The 20,460-nt window shown below is 46.9% G+C and overlaps 2 pseudogenes; both read right to left on the reverse strand.

Moving 5' to 3' along the window:
- Positions 1-2,148: 2,148 nt before the first annotated feature.
- On the reverse strand, positions 2,149-3,090 carry LOC130609884 (G-protein coupled receptor 35-like; annotated as a pseudogene).
- A 6,266-nt stretch (positions 3,091-9,356) lies between these two features.
- On the reverse strand, positions 9,357-10,365 carry LOC130609832 (G-protein coupled receptor 35-like; annotated as a pseudogene).
- Positions 10,366-20,460: the final 10,095 nt, after the last annotated feature.

Genomic DNA, 20,460 nt, shown 5'->3' on the forward strand with positions numbered 1-20,460 from the left:
GGCTAGCAGAGACCCTAAGCCTCTTGCTCTCCAAGGATAGTTATAGTTAATAGCAGTGTATTTGCTGACAGCTACAAGAGTGACAATACTCATACATCTCCTTAAGCAATGGATGCTTTTTAAGATCGGGCACAATTTGTCTCTTGTATCTTTTGCTGTCTTAGAAAAGAGACTTTAAAAGGCAGAATGAGGGCCAAGCAGTGTGTGCTGTGATTAAGTTGGCCACATGCACTCTGCTTGCAGTGAAAGACCAGTAATGCCAGATCATTAAATAGTACATCAAAGAAAACTGGAGCATAAATAATCAACTGAGTGACCTGAATGGTTTCATCCATTTTTATGCTGGGACCTCTGCCAAAGTATTGACACAAAGCAGTTAGATCTAACGTTTGGATGAGAAATGTTTTCTCTCATGGGAATAGTCATTTCATATGTTTTTTTGGACAGTGTCTGGACAGTGGTTTCAGTATGTGGCCTGCAGAAACTAGAAGGTGATAGGACCCTTTTAGGGAAGCTATTTGTAAATTGTCACCAAGAAAGTTAATTGTCTGTAAGTTTAACTGAGCAGAATATGGATTTGCATTCCCTGGAGGAATATTTTAGGTATTTACAAGCCAGAAGACACTCGGAGTCAAGGACCATGAAGCCAAACTGGATACAGCTATCACATGCATTTCAAAACCTCTAGAATGTTTCCCATGCTGACTCTATGGGTCATTTCCTTCTGGCGCCTCAAGATTTCTATTTGTGCCTTAACTGTTTTGAGCTGCTTTCTTGTCATTTCCCTGTGGGGCAGGAGGATATGGAGTGCATAGTCAGCAATCACAGGTATTACAGAGGACATTTGTAGTGGGAAAGCCAGATATTTACATTGATGCATCGTCAGGGATCCAGCTAGGAAAGCTTAACGTTCTCTCTATAATCATAGACTGGTTTGGGTTGGAAGGGATCTTAAAGATCATCTGTTTCCAACCTTCCTGCCATGAGCAGGGACACCTTCAGGGTCAAATGTCTCAAAATGAAGTGCAGGAAAGCTGTTGAGCCCCCACTGTGCATTGCCAAGCACCTGGAAGAGAAAAAGCGCCAAATCCAAAGCAATGCTTCATCCCACAGGGCAGTGCCAAGAAGCCCTCAGCTGGGGGTCTGCCGCATCTGTGCAGAAGGGCCTCACACACCTCACTCTCATTAAACCTCCCCTGAAAACTGCTCATGGATTGTAAGAGGGATTATGGCTGTGTCTGCTTCAGGTTGCTCACTGCTGTTTTCTGGGCATCAACACTTGCTCAGCATGAGGCTGTGACCACTTGAGCGGATGCAGTCACTTCTCACTGGGCAGGACACCCACTGAAGAGTTGATCCCACTGAAGTACAAACCTGTCACCAGGGCTTACAGCAGTTGCTTGGGTGAGATCAGATCTTCACAGATTTGTACCCGACAGACACAATGCTAAAGCTCTGTTCTGGGGCCTACAATGATTTGCGTGGCTCAGTTTTTCCATGCAGTAATGGCTTTATTTATACCCACAATGATTTTAGTCTCACAAATGCCAGGGTGTTGCCACAGGCTCAAACAAGTGTTACATGGCAAGAATGGGGCAATAGTCTCAGGCCACTGACTTTACTCCATGATCAGCAACAGCTGTGTCTTGGTGATAACTGCAAGATTTGAAGTTATATATGTTGGCAGGACACTACCAGTGTATGGTTTGATGTGAGCAGCACAGATGTATTAGGCTTGGCATGGTAGTACATGAGTTTTTTCTTGGTGTTAGGTGACCACATATATAGCAGTACCAGAAGTGGATTTGTGTACTGCTATATGGGTGCTCAGTTTCCTGTGTTTAGTTCCATGTGATGTACCACAAGATGCATGGTGGGAACAGTGGCCTTATCATCTATTCTCCATCCCATGTGGCTCTCCCTCTTGAAGCTGTGATACAATGGTCTAAGACTATGGTCAAGGCTGAAGTCAAGTCACTGAGGACAGAAGGACAAAATTCAAGTCAATATCAGACCCCTTGGAAGGGATTGCCCCTTTTTGCAGGTACACCTATAGCTACAATGATTGCAAATACTGTAGATGGTCCTATTCCTTCTGCCTCCAAACTTTAGCAGCATTGGTGGCTCTTAACCAGCACACGACAGCTGTTATGTCATGACTTGATATCTGGATGGCTGGGATTTTGGCTTTGGTTCATCTTGGACCTCATTGACATACAAGTGGGGAACAGAGATGGAAATTCTTGAAATTCCTTAGCTGCAAAGTAATAGCAAAATACATCCAAAACAGCAGTTAGAGTTTGCTCAGCATGCACAGATATGAAGACAGGTTCTAACTTCCAAGAGCAGAGAACAAGCTCCAGCAACATCCACTGCAAACCGTGAGAACAGGGCAATGTAGAAGGGTGCAAAACATACAGGGAACACGCACAGATTCACAGAAATAATGCGGATTGCTTTCTGGATTAATTTTGTCTCATGAGAGCTCGTGACCATCTTCTTCTTGAGACATCTGATGACTTGTACTGAACAAAAAGTCACAATCACTAAGGGAATAAAATAGCCAAAGGTAGTGAACACTAACAATAGATAATTAGGTTGAATGGATTGTTTCTGAAAGCAGAATTTTTCCTTTTTATCATAAAATTGTGGATGAAAGTAGGAATAAATCATTATTATTACCCAAAGAATCCCACAGATAGAAGCTGATCTCAGTGGGGATCGAAGAATCTTTGCTTTTAGAGGGAACTTGATTGCAATGTATCTGTCGGTCGCAATCAGGGTGATGATCAGGATGCTCATAGGCATGTTTGTAAAGCAGATATTCTGTATGGTAAAACACAAGTTGTCTATGGGATGCTTGTACCTGGTAAAATATATCAAGAAAGGCAGGGCAAAGAGCATGAAACTATCTGCAACTGTGAGGTTGATCATGTACACCCTGGTCTCGGTCCATCTCTTGAGTTTGCAGCAGAAAACCCAGAAGGCAATCATGTTCAGTGGGATCCCCAAAGAGAGCACTGGGATGTAGACTATAAGTTGGAATAGCGCAACACTATTCCGCATGTCGTCTTCAGTGCAGTTCTCCATGTTGGGTTGTCTCTGCAAGAGAAGGGGGAGGCATGAGACTAAGCTTGGGGACAAGTTGTCTGGGCTGGATCCTGCCACAGTGCCCTGCTCTCACGGCTCTGTGGCTCCTCATGCCCCTGTACTGCAGATGTAGGCTCATCAGCTGCGTCATGGTTCACAGTATCACAGTATGCTAGAGTTTGGAAGGGACCTCAAAAGATCATCTAGTCCAATCCCCCTGCCGGAGCAGGAACACCTAGGTAATGTTACACAGGAATGTGTCCAGGCGGGTTTTGAATGTCTCCAGGGAAGGAGACTCCACAACCTCCCTGGGCAGCCTGTTCCAGTGTTCCGTCACCCTCACTGAGAAGAAGTTTCTTCTCAAGTTTAAGTGGAACCTCTTGTGCTCCAGTCTGTACCCATTACCCCTTGTCCTATCATTGTTTGCCACTGAGTAGAGCCTGGCTCCATCCTCGTGACACTCCCCCTTTATATATTTATAGACACTAATAAGGTCAGCCCTCAGTCTTCTCTTCTCTAAACTATAGAGACCCAGCTCCCTCAGTCTTTCCTCGTAAGGGAGATGCTCCACTCCCTTAATCATCTTAGCTGCCCTGCACTGGACTCTCTCCAGCAGGTCCCTGTCCTTCTTGAACTGAGGGGCCCAGAACTGGACACAATATTCCAGATGGGGTCTCACCAGGGCAGAGTAGAGGGGAAGGAGGACCTCTCTCGACCTACTAACCACCGCCCTTCTAATACACCCCAGGATGCCATTGGCCTTCTTAGCCACAAGGGCACAGTGTTGGCTCATGGTCATCCTGTCGTCCACTAGGACGCCCAGGTCCCTCTCCCCTACACTGCTCTCTAACAGGTCGTTCCCCAACCTATACTGGAACCTGGGGTTGTTCCTGCCCAGATGCAGGACTCTACGCTTTCCCTTGTTATATTTCATCCAGTTATTCCTTGCCCAACTCTCCAGCCTGTCCAGGTCTCGCTGGATGGCAGCACAGCCTTCTGGCGTGTCAGCCACTCCTCCCAGCTTAGTGTCATCAGCAAACTTGCTGATAGTACACTCAATTCTCTCATCTAAACTGTTGATGAATATATTAAATAATACTGGTCCCAGTACTGACCCTTAAGGCACTCCACTAGTTACAGGTCTCCAACTAGACTCCGCCCCATAGACTACAACTCTCTGGCTTCTCTCCTTCAGCCAGTTCGCAGTCCACCTCACTACCTGATCATCCAGTCCACACTTCCTCATTTTAGCCGTGAGGATGCTGTGGGAGGCTGTGTCAAATGCTTTGCTGAAGTCAAGGTAGACCACATCCACTGCTCTGCCATCATCCATCCACCGTGTTATTTCCTCATAAAAGGCTAAGAGATTGGTCAAACATGATTTCCCCTTGGTGAAGCCATGTTGACTGCCCCTCATAACCCTCTTATCCTTGATATGCCTTAAGATGGCACCAAGGATAAGGTGTTCCATCGCTTTCTCAGGGATGGAGGTGAGGCTGACCGGTCTATAGTTACCCGGGTCCTCCTTCTTGCCCTTTTTGAAGACTGGAGTGACATTTGCTTTCCTCCGGTCCTCAGGCACCTCTCCCGTTTCCCAAGACTTGGTAAAGATGATGGAGAGTGGTCTAGCAATGACTTCCGCCAGTTCCCTCAGCACCCGCAGGTGCATCCCATCTGGACCCATGGATTTATGGATGTCCAGATTGCTCAACTGGTCTCTAACCCATTCCTCATCGACTAAGGCAAACCGCTCCGTCGACCTGACTTCATCTAAGGTCTCAGGGGTACAGGGCTCTTCAGGACTGCCTGCAGCAGAGTAGACAGAGACAAAGAAGGCATTCAGTAACTCTGCCATCTCTGTATCTTCTGTCACCAGGGCACCCATCTCGTTCATCAGTGGGCCTACATTGCCTCTGGTGTTAGTTTTGTCTGCCATGTATTTGAAAAAGCTCTTTTTGCTGTCCTTGACCCTTCTCACCAGGTTTAATTCTAAGGAGGCCTTAGTCCTCCTAGCTGCCTTCCTACATCCTCTAGCAGCAGCCTTATATTCCTCCCAAGTGGCCAGCCCCTCCTTCCATGACCTGTAAACTCTCCTCTTCCACTTGAGCATACCCAGCAATTCCCTATTTAGCCACGCAGGTCTCCTGGCCCTCTTCCTTGACTTCCTACGTGTCGGGATGCTCCAATCTTGAGCACGGAAAAAGCAGTCCTTGAATGTCAACCAACTATCTTGGGCCCCTTTCCCTTCAAACAGCCTTGCCCATAGGATTTCCCCTAGCAATTGCTTGAAAAGGCCAAAGTTTGCCCTGCTAAAGTCCAGGGTTGCAATTCTACTTGCTATTCTACTGGTCCTACCACACAAGACCCTGAGTTCCACCATCTCGTGGTTGCTGCAACTGAGGCAGCCCTCAACCCTTACTGCTTCGACCAGTGCTCCTTGTTAGTGAGGATGAGATCCAGCAGCGCTCCTCTCCTGGTTGGCTCATCCAGCATTTGCAGGAGGTTCACGGTGTGTGAACACTTGCAGGGATGGTGACTCCAGCACTGCCCTGGGCAGCCTGTTCCAATGCCTGAGCACCCTGTGGGGAAGGAATTGTTCCTTATCTCCGTCTAAACCTCCCCTCGTGCAGCTTGAGGCCTGTTTCTTCTTGTTCTATCACTTGTTATTTGGGAGCAGAGACCAGCCCCCTCCTGGCTCCATCCTCCTGTCAGGCAGTTGTAGGGAACCCTAAGGTCTCCCCTGAGCCTCTCTTCCCAGACTGAACCTCCCAGGTCCCTCAGCCATTCCCCATCACACTTGTGCTCCAGGCTCTGCACCAGCTCCATTGCCCTTCTCTGGACCCACTCCAGCACCTCAGTGTCTCTCTTGCAGTGAGGGGCCCAGAACTGAACATAGGATTTGAGGTGCCGCCTCAGCAGTGCAGGGGTTGATCACTGCCCTGGTTCTGCTGGACACACTATTGCCGATACAGGTCAGGATGCTGTTGCCCTTCTTGGCTGCCTGGGCACAAGCTGGCTCATATCATGCTGTCACAAACCCGCTCCTCTCTCTGCAGGATGCTGGGGAGAAATTGCTCAGCAAAAGTACCACCACCCCAGCAGATAACAGATCTCCAAAGAGAGAAGGGAATGTGTGCACGTGTCTGATCTCAACCTTCAAAGACAGGAAATCAAAACGTTCCTAGAGCAGAAAACACAAATCCAAGAACTTAAACTATCTCCTGGTATTCCTTTAGATATTCAGGGCATCCGCTATCATCAAGGAGGCTGTGGAAGATGAATTACATTTAGTCTGCAGTTTGTAAAGGAAGTGTTTACATCGAGGCAGGTAAACACCCAGATTCTTACAATCTCTTACAAATACATTGCCTTGTAAGCCAGCAGCTTGCAAGCATCAACTTAGTAGTTAAACTGTAGTGAAAATGCCCAATTGCATGAACTAAGTGAACTGGTTTTAGTGTTGGATGACGGGGAGATGGATCTGGTAACCACAGAGGAAAGCACAGCACCTGCCCTAGCACCAGAACTGATGTGTCATTACTGAACCACAGGGATATGGTCATTTTTAGGTTAGAATTTATTGAGGAACTAATATACAGCTGGTGTCCTGGCTCTTTGGGGCTTTCAGCCTCATAGTTCCTTGGCTGCATTGTGGTACCACCTACCTTGCAGCCGTTCCCTGCCAGCCTACTGTGGGTATCCCACAGTGAAAAAGCCACTTTCTGCATGCATAGCACTGCTTCAAGGAGCAGCTGAGCCCTATGTGGCTGGGGCTGGGCATTGCAACTCCATCAAACCCCCTGTGTAAGCACAGAGCCAGTGGTGGTTCCTAATGTTCTGTGCTGCAGTGTGCCCAGAGAGGAACTGGTGTGAAAGCAAAGCTAGGGATGAAGACCTCCCTGAATGACACAGGTGTCTGCAAAGCGGGAGGACACCAAAGCACCTGTGTGCAGGTGAGGATTGAATTAGAATGGTTTGGGTTGGGACCTTAAAGCTCATCCAGTTCCAACCCCTTGCTACAGGCAGGGACACCCTCCACTAGAGCAGGCCCCAACCTGGCCTTGAACACTGCCAGGGACGGGGCAGCCACAGCTTCTTTGGGCAACTTCTGCCAGGGCCTCACCACCCTCACAGGGAAGAACTTCTGCCTAAGATCTAATCTAAATCTCCCCTCTGTCAGCTTAAAGCCATTCCCCACTTGTCCAGTCACTACAGGCCCTTGTCAAAAGCCCCTCTCCCGATTTCTTGTAGGTACTGGAAAGCTGCTCTAAGGTTTCCCTGGAGCTTTCTCTTCTCCAGACTGATTCTCTCAGCCTGTCTTTATAGGAGAGGTTTGTTACAATAATCTTTGGTCTCATGCATGTATGTTAACAATCAGGCTAGCGCTTCAATTATGAGGTGAGAAAGCACACCCCAAAGTATGTATTGAGCAGAGCACACACCAGTGTGGGAAGAAATAAAAGCCATTACCCGCTGTTTGTGGGCCGTCAGGGTGGTTTGATCCTCTGGAAGGTTTCAGCGAGGATGCAGGCGTTGTGGCAGGAGAGAGGATGTGCCAGGGCCGTGGGTACCAGAGCAGTATGCTACTCCACGCAGGGCACGGCTACCTCAGAGCCTGCTGCCGGCAGCTGAAACACAGCAATGAGCTCTTGTTCCCCCAAAGTGCTTCATTTATCACCTTTTTCGGACAGTCAAGTCTCTGGTGCCCTCTGTTGTTCTGCTCGCATCAACTCAATGCTTCACCATTATCCTTACCCACCCAGACTGTGCTCCCCCACTCGCCTCACACAAACCCCAGCAATTAAAATCTAATGTTTTCAGTTCTGGAAAAACAAATAATTTCTGATCTAAAACCCATAATGGTTGTAAATTGCCCTTCTGGCAGCAAAAGGGGGCACAGCAGGCTGGGCAGCCTCCGGTGTGGTTGCAGAGTGTGTGCGGTGGGGGGGGCTGACAGCCTTTCTGAGGGGACACATCGGTGCTTGTGCACCCCCTGATAGTGAGCCCAGGATGAGAGGTCCCAGCGTGCTTCTCTTCAGTGTCCTTACAAGAAGGGTGACAGACAGTATGGGCTGGGTCATCCTCTGTGAAGCGGTCAGGTGTCTAACACTGCTCATCAGCATTACTGCAAAACCCAAGCTGGTAATAACAATCACTGGTCAGAGATGCTGATAAGGCAGTGAGAGTGCTATTGGGACCTTTAGAAACTTGTTTAAGAGCATGCCCCAGTGGGACTTGACAGTCATTTTGATGGGTTTTGTTGTCTGTTGGCTGCAGCAGTTGCAGTCCTATCTGTGAGAGCCAGGTTCTAGCTTCCTCAGGATTTGTGCCATTAGTTCATATCTTCTGAACTCACAGTTCCATAGGTGCCTACAGCAGATTGAGCAGCAGCCTTGGACTCCCTGAAGGCAGATGCAGGTCACATGCATGGGTGGCAAAGGTCTAGAGAGAGTTGAAAGGGCTTCCTCAGGGGTGGGAGCAGTAGCCCACTGGGGAGGTGTCTGTGCCAGGGCTCAGCCCTGATACCTCCTGGATTTTGTGCCTTTATGGCACTGGGTAAGTCCTGCTTTCATCCTTCACATCTATATGATGCATTGACTTGAAGACGAAGGGCAGTCACCAGAGTCTAGGCTGTTTTGTAGGGCCATGTACTTAATAATATGCTGTTACTGCCTGAACCCTCCCCACTGCCCTCCAAAGGAATATGAAAGAAATAAACTGTATTATTTTAATCATACAAACAACCTGAAACACACAATGAGGTATAACATGATATATTCTTTTGTATGTGTTGACAATAAGGATTAATAGACTTTAGCTGCAAAATGAAATAAAACAGGGAGACATACATGGGTCCCCTGTCTTCTTGTAAGAGTAACTAGAGGGTGGAATGGAGACATGTTAATGACCAGTGATTTCATACACCCTTTTACAGGTCTCTGTGAAACTAATAGAAGCATAGGGTATAAACTGCAATTAACTTAGTAATGCTAAACCTAACAAAGATCTTGCACCATCCCTGGAGACATTCAAGGCCAGGCTTCTGGGCCTTGAAATCTAGTTTAAGATTTCTCTGCCCATTGCAGGGGGGGTTGGACTGGATGAGCTTTGAAGGTCCTTTCCAACCGAAACCATTCTATGTCTCTACCATCTCTCCAGAAAGAGCAACAGTTATCCCAATAACACTGAAGATGTATCTTCTCTTGATGTTGTGGGGTGCTGTTTTTCGTCCCGCTTGCCTCCCTCCTTCCACATCCCTCTTTCCTTTAGTAAGTGTGTGTCTGAAAGGGGTGGGTTTGATATGTCTTTCCACTGCTGGTTTTGGGTGTAGAAGGGCTTCATGGAACTCCCTGGTCACAAAGTAGTAGCAGACACTATCCAGGCAGCAGTTAGATGTGTCAATGCAGCTTGTCGTGGAGGAGATGTTCTTCACAACCTGGAGCATAAAACAGGTAGCTCCAGAGCTATCCATTACGATCCTGGCAAGTAACCCAAAGAAGGCTGGCAGAAAACATACTAGAAACACAATCAGGTTTGCATATATAACGTGAACAGCTTTCTGGATTGATCTCTGGTGAGAGAATTGGTGTTCAGGCATCTGTTGAGGCTCCTGATCACTTCTGTGGAGCAAAAAGTCAAAATTGCCAATGGAAGAATAAAAACGAAGAACATGGAAAGCAGGCTCAGAGCAGCAGGCACGGTGGTATCCTTCTGGAAGCAGAGGGTGGATTGGCTCTGCCAAATCTGTACGGTGGCACCAGTTATAATGGAGACCCACAGAAGCCTATAGAGAAAGGCTGCCTTTGATGGAGACCTGAAGGTCCTGGCTTTCAGGAGGTGCTTTATGGCAATGTATTGATCAATGAAAGACAAATGAAATTATGTAGATACTAACATGTTGATAAAATAAATAGATTGTTTCTATAAACTGGCAGAGTTTGTCTCGGGTTGACTTATTCCAGAGCAAATAAGCCATGAAAGGCAAGGTGCAGATGACAAAGCAGTCTGCAAAGACTAAGTTGATTACATACACCCTTGTTTCTGTCCACTTCTTTGTCTTGCAGAAGAACATCCAGAGGGCAAGGGCATTAAGTAATGCTCCAAAAAAGAAAATGAAGTTATACAGAGCAAATTGAATGAGGCAGACAACGTGATAAAGTTCTAGACTTGTGATACTGCAATTGCTGGACACATTCACTGTCCTGTTGTGTAGCTGTTGTGTGATCTTCTGAGACCTGAAATAGAAAAATACATAGTACTTCTTAATAGATGCATGTCCTATTAAAAAAAAAGGGGAGGGTTAAATAAATATTTACTTTGCCCATCACAAATGTGAATTTGAGTCTACAAAGCCAGCCTTCTCAGCCAGCCTGTAACTGGGATGCATCCTTTGTCAAGCTTTGTTTGTGCTTACTCAGTTTAGGAGTAAATATCTCCAAGTACACTTCCAATAGGACATGGCAAACAGTCTTTATTAAATAGTGGTATCTTGAATGGAGGGGTGGAATAGCAGTGAGAAGAAACCCCATAGACAGTGAGGGCATCCTGTGACAATGTGATTCCTTAAGCCAGGCTGTGCAGATGAGGTAAGATTACCCTTAGCTTGCTTATGAGCTAGGCAGGGATTGCAGCAACCAAACATAAAGCCCAGCACAACCTGTGAGCAAAAGCTCTTATACCAGGTCTGCTGGCTTGGGAGACAGAAGAGTGGTGTGAAGGCCTGCAAGGGCATAGCAGATGTCACTCGGTGGGCATGTGCATGCCCTGGCTCTAATCGGGCAGGTTTCTGAGCCTTTGAGCCTTGCAAACCTGGAGCTCCTGCTCAAAGCTGAGGAAAAGAGCTGACTCTGAGTTCCTGCATCCCAAAGGCATGCTTGAAACCCTAAGTGAGTGAGTGAGGCATGGAGCTGTCCACTCCTTGGAAGGGGAATTTGGGGTGGAAGGATTAACCCGATTTTAAGCCTGTGCATTCAGGAAAGAGTACAATTCTGTGGATGTAAAGCAGACAGACACACCTGGAAGAGGAAACACCAGTGCAAAACAAGGGACTTGCCATTAAGGGCTGCATGAGATGGCTCCTGCTCAAGGCAGGCATCTGGCCACCCTGGGAAGTCCATGAGAGGTAAGTAGCAGTTACTGAGTCTGTGTAACACTGGCTGCAGGATGTTCTGCAAGAAAATTGGTTATGTGAAGAGTGTGAGTTCATGGACTGATAAAAGTCAGCTTTTATCAGCCCCCATCCTGTGCACAGTGGCTCTATGTGGCCTGCAGAAGGAACAGTTCTCTAACATGCTGATTCTGTGTGTATACATCACTGAATTTCTGCTTGCATCTAAATGCAATTTGGAAAGAAATTAACCTTTTAATTTGAAGCATATATTTTTCCATTCTAACAGGAGACTGAAGTAGTGAAACCCTACAGCTTTCAGAGATTTCGGAAGGGACGCCATGACTGAACATGCCTGGTTAAGCAGTTATTTGCCTCTGCAAGCAACTCAGACCTCCTTGTGGTCAGTTGGTGAGAGTACTGCCTGCAAAATCAGACTTCAGTGACTGATAAACACACAAATAACTCAATTGCTGGGGGGTATGTAAGCGTCTTGGACACTCACAGGCGCTAACATGACTCCTGCGCAGAGCTCTCCAGTTGTTGTGTGCTGAGGTCTGGGTTTCCCAACAGAGGTTTGCTGCTCACTGCCTGCACCCTGGAAGAAAGCTGTCACCTGAGGAAAACCTCTCTGAACTACAGTAAGTAGCAGTAGGGAAATACCTTACATCAGAGGCTGAAGGTGCCACTTTGTTATGCTCTCTAACTGCATGAGGCAGATGTCTTTGCTTGCATGGCTGATGCCCAGGTATCTTATATTCTCCTATGTTCTCTTAGAGTCTCTTCCCTTCTTTCTTACATTCTCTCCTCTTCTTTTATATTCTCCTACATTCTCTGATATTTTGAGTCTCTTACCTTTTCTTCCTTTATATTCCCTTCTCTTCTCTTACATTCTCTTCTTCTTTCTTACATTCTCTCCTCTTCTCTTACGTTCTCCTGCATTCTCTTTTAGTCTCTTAAAGTCTCTTTCCTTTTCTTTTATATTTCCTTCCCTTCTCTTACATTCTCTTCTCTTACATTCTCTTATATTTTCCTATATCCTCTTAGAGTCTCTTCTCTTAGTCTCTTTCCTTTTCTTCTCTTATATTCCCTTCCTTTCTATTGCATTCTCTTCTCTTACATTCTTTTCTCTTACATTCTCTTCTCTACTCTTATAATCACTTACATTCCCTTTGATTCTCTTCTCTTGTATTCTCTTACCTTCTCTTTCATTCACTTCTCTTAGATTCTCTTATAATCTCGTGTTCTCTTAAATGCTCTTCTCTTAGAATCTCTTAGAATGTCTTAGAATCTCTTCCCTTCTCTTGTATTCTCCTTCTCTCCTCTCCTTTCCTCTTTGATTCTCTTTGATTCTCTTCCTTTAGAATCTCTTAGACTCTTTTAGAATCTCTTCTCTTGTAATCTCTCTTCTCTTTTCTTTTCTTAGATTCTCTTCTCTTGTATTCTCTTACATTCTCTTATCTTAGATTCTCTTAAAATCTCTTAGAATCTCTTGGAATCTCTTGCAATCTCTTCTCTTATATTCTCTGGTGTGCTTCCACCCTGCCACAGCAAGGATGGTCTTCCAGATTTGTGGAGCAGTGCCAAGGCCCTGCAGATCCAACCCTTCCAGGGCTCAGATGCTGCAGACAGACAGCAGCAGGGCCTGGGGAAGCACTTGGGCTGTGCTGCCTTTCTGCTTCCTATTCAGTGTAACTACAGCTGGATAGAACCTGGTGGGGAGGTGACCTGCACTGACTTCCGTGCAGAACTCTCTTCCTCATGGCACGTGGGAGAGATAGAGAGGTTGTGCGCTTGCACTTTGTCTCTGGCTGCCTGCAAACAAGAGCTCTGTGCTGACAGGGGAGACCAGAGGCTCACAACAGTCGCTGACACAGAGCAGCAGAGTTAGAGCTGCGTCACAGGAAGCAGCTCTGGCTACCAGCGACTGAAGGCAGTTGTTTTCAGAGAGAACATGTTACAGGAATACAGCTCCTTCAGACACTTGAAAAGGCAGCTTAGCACAGAGGTTCATCACTGTACTGATGAGAGAGAAGAGAAACCAACCCAACCCTGATTCAAGTCTGGCAGTCCCATCTGGAGAGTATTGGCTGAACCTTCTGCTTCATGCAGAATACCTTAGAGTCAACAGCTCAAGAAAACTGAGGCTACAGTTGAACTGAGTTCTTGAGCTTGCTACAAAAGCATACTGCTGTTTTAAGAGTCTGACTTATAAAGGTGGGGAGACAGACTGAAATGAGAGTTTCCTCATTAATCCAGGATGTGCTACACTATCTGGTATGTGGGCTTGCCACAGGACCGAGTCAGCCTGATTTTCTGTGCTTGGCTATGTTCTGGAGAATATCCACGTGATTAATCAGAAACGGGTCAGGCAGGAAGGAATCAAAGTGAGCTTTTTTTAAAGGGGTTTGATTTAGTTCTCTTAAAGACCTAAAGCTGCTGGAGCTGTGACGAGAGCTACTCTTACTTGTGTCTGCAATGCACGTATTGTAACAGCGTGGCAGTATGTGTATTCCAAATGTATTTCACTTTGATGTAATGTGAGGAAGAGAAATGTTTCATTGCTTATGTTAACCTAATTATGTAAACCAAAGTGCTTGTCCCTGCTGAATGTGAACTGTTTAAAACGTCCAAGTAATTGGTGGAGCTGTATAGTTCTCTGCCTTACATTTGAAATATGGGATTACATTTAAAGGTTTTTTTTTAAGAAATCTTTCTATTCCTAGATGTAGCGTTTTAAACTCCTGATTTACTTTGTGTCTAATGTTGTTTCATGTGTAATTTGTGGTTTGTTTTCTGAATGGAAGTTATGCACACCTCAGAACTGAAGGTTGGAGTCCTGTTCTGTGCCATTTTTGTAAATACATCACTTACGAGATGCGGAGGGGTTTTGGCTGTTACTGATTATAGTCATACCAGAACAAACCCTCCTGTGGACACAGTTAGATGAGTATGAAGTGCCTTGTGCTGGCATATCTTTATTCACATTGATAGGAATAAACTATACTGGTCTAAGCACTTTCACAGGAATAACTATCTTCTCCAAGGGTTTGGTCTACTGAGACAGCTTGGTTGAACTAACAGCTCGCTGCCACCAAAAGGGGCAGTTTTTTGCTCCTCCCATGCTCCCTATTCCTACCAATATGTTCCAGCTGCTTCTCTTTTACCTTTACTGGTCTGGTGCTGGTCTGATCCCTTCACAAGATAAATAACTTGTGAAACCAGTGGAAAAACTAAGCCGGTTTAAGAAAAGGACTCATTTTCTGCTTGATCAGCTCTCCAGAGGACTGGATGGACATGAGGCTGGGAGAAGCAAAGAAACAGGACTCTGCAGCCAGGGTTTGGACAAGGAGAAGGTGGGACAAGTCACTTTGGAGGTGCTGAGCTGCAAGTTCAGCCCCATCATCTTGCCGAGCCGTGTGCTTGGAGATTTGTGCTGCTTTATCTTCTGCAGGGCTGGGCAGCACGGCTTCTGTGGACAGACAGCCCTCAGGCTTGGAATGATAGACTATCACATTGCTGTTAATTGCTTCAACTTAATGAAACCAACTCAGGTAGCTGCACTGCTGACTTTTCTAAGCTTCTTCCCGTCTGGTCTGTGGGGCGTATACTCCAAACCCATATTGCAGTGTTCTAGAGATGTGTCAGCTCAGAGATTGTTTCCTCACTCTGTATGACATCCAGAAAGTATGTACAAGTGCCATATTTACTCAGTGATTCATTTACTGCTCATATGTATATTCACATGCAATGCATACCAGACTTTGCTTTGGCCTACAGTATTTAACTTAGGGCATTTTGTGGATAATACTTTAGGCATGGTTTATATATAAACAGTTTATGTAACTACATATATTAAGCAGGTGCCTAACAAGTGCAATTCCAGGATATAAGCAAGCCATTTTACGTTATTGCTCAAAAATAACACAAATCTTCCTTGGTAATGGAAGCAGAGACAACAAAGAGTGCATCAAAAATGAGAAGACAACCTTAACAGTACATTAAGCCTGAAAAGCAAATCTACTTTGTGATCAAAATCTGGAGATAGGCATCTCTCCTTTTGTCAGAGTTAGGCGGGTATTTGTGCATCCAGCCAGCCCAACAGCTAATGGAAATTCTGATTGGAAAGTGCCCGCTCCAAGTCTCGTGTCACATTTCTAGCACTTCCAACAATTTATGTGCTTAAGTGGTGCTGAATCCTGTAAGAATGCCAAGGAAAACCTTTGGAATTTGACCAAGTGAACAAACTCCTTAATTCTATCACAAGACTCTTGATCTGACAGACCTGCATAGTGTTACACTGCAATATACTACACCCAGAAGAAATGGAAATAAAATGCTCTTTTGTAATAATGAACATTGTCAGGCTGCACTGTGATTATTTGTTTGGGGAGCGTTTTGTTTCTGGGTTACCTGAAGATCAGACATAACCATCTTTTGGGTTTGATCCCTTGGGAGGGAAGTCAAGAAAATGCTTGAAACAAGATCCTGAGACTCTACAGGATTTATAGCTACATAGTCCCGCTTCCTGTGCTCCAGTAGCCAGCAAAGAAGCTGTCCCAGTGGGATCAGCTCCCCTGCTCCAATCCCTGTGCTGTGCCAGGGCTCGTGGGGGATGCCTTACCCTGCACTGCTAAGCGAATTGATGCTGTTAGCCCTTGCATCTGACGTAACCCCCTATAAATCTCCTGACCAGAGGTGATGGGATTGTGCTGCCTGCATCTCACACAAGAATTGTTCCTTGTTTCTCTATATCTTTAAGTTGGAAGCTATCATATGTTTCAGTTTAGGGTTTTTATACCAAGACAACGCTGTCCTGATGAGATAGAGCACTGCTCTTCTCTGGTCACTGTTCGCAAGGGGAGGAGGGGAGCAATAAGCACAGCAGCCTGAGGCAGCTTTGCCTCTGGATGAGCCCTGGCGGGGAGCTGGCACCAGGGACACACTGCCTCTGGAGCACGGCTGGCTTCAGGGAGGAGCACAGGGAGCCGTGCTGACAGCGCCTGCTTTTAGCCTCCAGGCTGCTCCCCGCGAAGATGCAGAGGGCTGGGAAAGCTGGGCGACCCCTCGCAGCCCCGCTCCTTCCCACCCGTCCCGCAGGAGATACCACAGGGATGGAGGCGAAGACAACACTGCCGCGGGAATCCCTGGGGCAATGAGAACCCGGAGATGGAGCAGATGTGTCCTGTTTATGGAGTGGAAGGGATGCCAGAGAGGGGCTCTTCAATCAGGGACTGTAGAGATAGGACACGGGGTGATGGGTTCAAGCTGAAACAGGGGAAGTTCAGGTTAGACATAAGAAAGAAGTTCTTTACTGTGAAGGTGGTGAGGCCCTGGCACAGGCTGCCCAGAGAAGCTGTGGCTGCTCCATCCCTGGCAGTGTTCCAAGGCCAGGTTGGACAGAGCCTTGGGCAGCATCGTCTAGTGAGGGATGTCCCTGCCCACAGCAGGGGGTTGGAACTGGATGATCTTAAGGTCCTTTCCAAGCCAAACCATTCTATGATTCTATGAGTGCACTGCTGGCAGGAGGAGTTCATGGCCCCAGTAAGCTGAGCTCCAACAAACCTGTCAGATTCCCGAATATGTGTGCTGGGGAGCAGGAGTTGACTAAGCAGCCACCATATCCTGAGAAACCGCCACCCTGGGGGGCTCCGAGTTCCAGCAGCTACATCATCTGCTTGCCAGTAAGCCAGGGCTAGGGCCAATTTGTCCTTCAACTAGAAACTGGAAATTCCCAATGACTGTGATGGTTTGCTTGTATGACTTCATTTATTGCATTTGATAGTGTGGGCGATGGGAAGACAATTGCATGTCTGTCCTCCTTTGGAACAAGGACATGAAGCTCTAAAGATTCAGATGAAGAAGAAGCAGTTTCTGTTTCTCTTCTTTTTCATGCCAAGGGTGCAGGTCTTCCCCACTACTGCCTCTATCCCCATGAGCCACACGGGAGCAGTGGCCCACAAGCAAAGGCTTGTGCTGGCAGAGAAGCTGTGTTTTTATCGTTCTCTGGATATGAAATAAGCTGTGTTGTGACTGGACTGCAGCTGGTGGCTTTGGGTCAGGCAGGTAAATGTGGGCTGTCTGCAGGTGAACAGGCTGAAATGGGGCTGGTTTACAGAGCAGAGCTTCCTCCATGTGTCTCAGGCTGAGGAAGGACTGAGTGTGCCAGAGGCTGTGTTTCCAATGGGAAAATAAATACAAGGAGTGCAACCACCATGGCTAGTGGTGGCTTTTGGCCAGGGTCAGATTCCCAGCTCTGGCACGGTGTGGGATCCCAGGGCATGGAGTGAAACACCTACATTGCAGGCAAGCTCAAAACATCCTGTTATAAAGCACTATTTTATCAGCCTATCCTTTCCTCTGCTGCCAAGCCTTATGAAGTTGCACCTAAACTGGGGGGTCCAGGTAGCTCATCCAGCAGCATTTTTGATGTAGCAAGGTGGCAGTGGCATTGGGAATAGTAATGGCAAGATTGTGCTTCCTTCAAACCCAGTGTCGACAGGCCAAACAGGACAAGGGTGGCCATGTCCCTTTACAGTGTGGCAATTAGCTTATGCTAAAGGTGAACCCTAAGCTACTTCAGGCATCTGGAACCAGACAGAGCAGGCAAGGGAATGTAGGGCTGCCACATGCCCTGAGCTGACTTAGGACTGAGTTATCTGCTGTGCTTTTACATTGCTGGAGTAAGAGGGCTGCTGAGCTGTCTGTCAGAGGTATTTTGTCACATAAATTTTGTGGACTGTGGTAAATAAGTGCTGATATTTTGCTGAATTAAAATGGAGTTTAAGTGCCTTTTGCTAGTGGGATCATGTGGAGACTGCCTGCAGCTCTATTTATTTAGTAACGTATTTTGCAAAGCATCCTGTTTCTTCACTGTAAACAAAGGGAGTACTTAAAGAAGCACAGAACTTCAGTGTGAGGTTACCCTTAGGAGCAAGTGGTTTGCTACAGCTAGAACCTAAATGAGATTCTTACAAATCCAGAATAGGGCAAAGCAGTCCCCCCTTCAAAGGGTAACTTCAGGAAGCTGATGTACCAGGAGCAAATGCAGGCAGGATCAGTGCTGGTAGGATCTGCAATCTCATTTACTGCTGTTTGTCCCTCTCCTGGTGCTCTGCAGTGGAGGGTGGTGCTTCAGGCCTCCAGGGGCATCCCACGTTAAACCGTCTCTCATTGTATAAGGGATGTTCCCAATTTTAGGAGCCTTTGAAGTGAGTTCCATAGATGCTGTGCTGCTACTGGTCCCGTACCTCTCCCGCTGGGTTTTGATTCCATCTCTACATGTGCCTTGGATGCTTTGGTTGCCTTCCAACCACGGGGACTGGTCCCCTGGGGTTTAATAACATGGTGTCCCCCAGCACTTTGGTTTCAGGTCTGTGATGCATTACTTGCCACAGGTGCACAGATAACTCAATAGGTGCCAGATTTATTACACCTTGTGACTCTGCCATCTCTATCCCTGCTTTTGACATCGGGGGGCATTTAAAGGAGTTTATCAAGCTGACGTACAACACCCCGAGATCCTCAGGTGAAGCCCACTGCTGGAATAGCCTGTTCTAGCTCTGTGTCTCAGCAGAGGTCCCTGAAAATCCCTCTCTCGACTCTATGTGCAGTAACGCAGACAGCAATAACAGGCTCTTTCCACTTCCTACGTGTAACAGATTCTGATCTGATCCAAGTGGTAGTTGCATATACACCAGATAGTAACTAATCTGACATGTTGTGGTAGGAAATGCAGTTCCACCCCTGGCGTAAAGATGACCTCAGCTCCTTCTCTACTCTTTATACGTTAACAGCAGCACAGATGTGTTCACACTGTGGTGGCTTGTCTCAGTGATGGGAGACAGGCTCCCCTGGCTCCCCAGGCTGAGCAGGGCATTGAGTGGGTTCTAAAGCAGAAGATGTGCGGTTTCTGGTTGTCCCTGGCTATGGGGAGCACAACAATCCCAGTGCCGGAGTGTGCACTGGGGAGAGCTACAGGGACCCACTGTAAACACCAGTGATGACAGCCAGGGTGGAAGAGGAAGGGGGTTTTCCTGCTGTTCTCTGTTTCTGCTCTTTGTTCAGAGTTAAAATCTGACAGGTACCCGGGGAAGCTCTTATCCTTGCAATCGCTCCTCTTAAATCCTTCTCTTTCTTCCCTCCATTTGGATGGAAAGAGTTTTTTATTCCCTTGCCTGTTCCCCAAAGCTTCTCCCTTTCCTCATCCCCCTGTCATTGAGGGGAAAAAAGGATAATTCCCCAAGCCACAAACAGCAGCAATGAACTAAATAAATAACCCAGATGTACAGGAAAAGCTGGGCCAGTTTTGAACTTCCTCTTTCCAGCTTTATTTCTGGTTCCTTCAATGGCCACTGTCTTCTGCCATCCACCTCCAGGCTCAGGTGCATCCAGAGGCACATCTGGAGGGGTTAGGGTCAGGGTTAGAGATAGGGTTATTGAGCCAAGGGTACCAGGGCACCTTCGCCTTGCTGCCTCCTCCACTGGTCAAGCTGCTTCCCCCAGGAAATGGGAAAAGGGAAATTATTGCTGCTGTTACAAGGCAAAGACCAGTGAAACCTCATGCAAGCAGAGTACATGAGCAGGAGCACAAAGGAAAGCCTCATGCAAGCAGAGTATGTGAGAAGTACATGACCAGTAACCCAAACGCTCAGCAAATCAGAGCACCCAAAAACGATACCAAAAAAGCAGCCCTATATCACATCACCTTAATGGGTGTGCTGAATCCACAGGCTGATAAAAGTGAGCAGCTCTTGGGTCAGATGAGGAAGTGCTGTATTTCACTGGCTGCTCCTCGGTGCCGTTTCCTGCTTTCGGCTTCTTTTTCCTGCAAAACCAGTACTTTAGGCAGGATTATCATGGCTCACCCAGTGAATGCCTCACTCTGATTTGCTTCCTGCAGCTCTTCTGTGTTTGGGTCCACTGTTAATAAACAGTCATTTCCTTTTAGCTCCCTGAGGGACTATGAGAGAGCCTTGCAGGCAAAGGGGATTGATAGCATCATCTTCCCTCCACCACTGAGCTGGAAAGAAAAGCCTCCTACAAAGCCTATGGTACACAGTGCTTGTCGGAAACTCAGCTTGGATGAGGCTGAGGATAGCACAGGGGTGAAATGATGCACAGAGGGACCAGGCATGCAGGTGGCAGCCAAAGGAGGGTTTGGCCATGGGGACCAAGGGAAGCTGGGGACATCTCATGCAAGCCTCTCCCTTGGTGCACAGAGAACAAGACATCTGTCAGCTGCCAGAGTCACAGAGAAGGAA

This window comes from Pezoporus wallicus, unplaced genomic scaffold, assembly GCF_028554395.1.
Source record: "Pezoporus wallicus isolate ANWC-B61680 ecotype Strahan unplaced genomic scaffold, APGP_CSIRO_Pwel_v1 contig_593, whole genome shotgun sequence".
Taxonomy (NCBI): Eukaryota; Metazoa; Chordata; class Aves; order Psittaciformes; family Psittacidae; genus Pezoporus; species Pezoporus wallicus.